We start from the raw sequence: 2,068 nt of genomic DNA, 5'->3' as shown, positions 1-2,068 counted from the left end.
GGGAGGGGGAGCAGGGAGGGAGGGGAAAAATGAGGACCTAATGCTGGGGGCTTAAGTGGAGAGAAAATGTTTTGAGAATGTGCTTTACATGATTGATGTATGTATAGATTGTGATAAGAGTTGTATGAGCCCCTAATAAAACAATTAAAAAATTAGTCTCGCTTTCCAACCTGGTCCCAGCACTGTGGCTCCCGCAAAGAAGGGCGGTGAGAAGAAGAAGGGCCATTCGGCCATCAACGAGGTCGTGACCAGAGAGCACACCATCAACATTCATCAACATCCATGGTGTGGGCTTCAAGAAGCGTGCCCCGAGGGCACTCAAGGAGATTCAGAAGTTTGCCATGAAGGAGAGGGGAGCACCAGATGCACGAATCAAAAAGGCTCAATCAAATACACCAGGCTCAAAAAGCTGTCTGGGCCAAAGGAATCAGGAACATCCCATACCGCATCCATGTGCGGTTGTCCAGGAAACATAATAAGGATAAAGATTCCCCAAACAAGCTCTACACATTGGTTACCTACATGTCTGTCACCGGTTTCAAAAGCCTACTGACAGTCACTGTGGATGAAACTAGTAGCTGATTATCTAATAAAGGTTCTAAAACTGCAACAACAACAAAAATTGTCTCAGAAACCCACAGGGACAGTTTACCTGTCCTACAGAGTGACCACGAGTCAGAATCAACTCAATAAGTTTGGTTGGTTTGCCTCATAGAGTTATTGTGAAAATCAAATTACATACGACCATATGTACTTTGGACATGTTGTCAGGAGAGACCAGTCCCTGGAGAAGGACATCGTGCTTGGTCAAAGAGACGGGCAGCGACAAAGAGGAAGGGCTTCCATGAGATGGATTGGCACAGAGGGTGCAACAATGAGCTCAGACATAGCAATTTGTGAGGGTGGCGCAGAACTGGGCAGTGTGTCCTTCTGTTGTCCACGGGTCGGGTCGCTGTGAGTCGGAACGGACTCAGTGGCACCTCACAACAACAACAACACAAAATGCACAGGATAGTGCCCGGCTCATCATAAGCCCATGTGCATGTTCATTATTATTAAGAATTGCTTTATGTAAGTATTGCCCATGGCCCAAAAGACTAGAGTTGAATTCCGATGACACCTGCATCAAGACATGCTGAGCAGCTCATGAGAGAAATGGGGGACCTGGGTGGTTTCTTCTGTCTTTGGGATTTAAAATGGTATCAGCAACACCCGATTGCAGGAATGCAAAATCCAAGACAGTGTCCAAAGCACAGCCCAGATGATCGGGCCAGCCTTCTCCTCCTCCGAGGCGTGCGCTCTTCAGTGGGTGAAGATGAAAGGGCTTTCACGTGGAGGTGAGAGGCTGCCAATACTTCTCTCCGAAAGATAATTCTCCTTCTCTGATGTAGAATTGTGCTTTTTCCATGCTTTTTGTCTTTCATCTGAGACCACGATGATCCACTAGAATGGATAATCAGGTTTAAATGTAAACTTGAACTTCCTCTCTTCAGATAAGTCAGGTTCTCACCTGATTTTTGAAGTGTGCCATTGGTACCAGCCGGTTCTTCCACCCTGAACCACAAGCCCTTCCTGCATCCTGTGCCCCCAGCAAGCTGCATGTGGACAAGATGACTGACAAGGTAAAGGCAGGACACTCAAATATGTTGTCAAGACATTTGAATTGGATATGATAAAGTGGGGGGAAAAGTAAGAGTTAACAATATTGATGCTGAAGTAAGAATAATTATTATATTTCTCATAAACTGAGTTTCTGCTCCAGGACCGCCACCCATTGGTCAGTTTGCTGTACTGGGGTCAGGGGCGCATTGCAATGATGCTGGGAGGTGTGCCACCGGTATTCCGAATAGTAGCAGGGCACCCTGGTACACAGGTTTCAGCAAGTCTTCTAAACTAAAATTAGGAAGAAAGGCCTGGCGATCTAAATCCCCAAAATGCATTGAAAACCCTAAGGATCACAATCGAACGCCATCCGATAGTGTGCTGGAAGGTGAGCCAACGACAGTAGACCAGCAATTGTGGTAGTCACTCCATGGCCACTAAGCACATCTTTCATGGTGATGCGGAA

General features: G+C 46.5%; 1 pseudogene; it reads left to right on the top strand.

Moving 5' to 3' along the window:
- The window catches only part of LOC101639092, a 2,736-nt pseudogene extending 2,154 nt beyond the window's left edge, over window positions 1-582 (top strand).
- The last annotated feature ends 1,486 nt before the right edge of the window (window positions 583-2,068 follow it).

This window comes from Echinops telfairi, unplaced genomic scaffold, assembly GCF_000313985.2.
Source record: "Echinops telfairi isolate 266 unplaced genomic scaffold, ASM31398v2 ScPeMD7_7468;HRSCAF=8506_0, whole genome shotgun sequence".
Taxonomy (NCBI): domain Eukaryota; kingdom Metazoa; phylum Chordata; class Mammalia; order Afrosoricida; family Tenrecidae; genus Echinops; species Echinops telfairi.
This window is presented reverse-complemented; position numbering and strand designations above follow the sequence as displayed.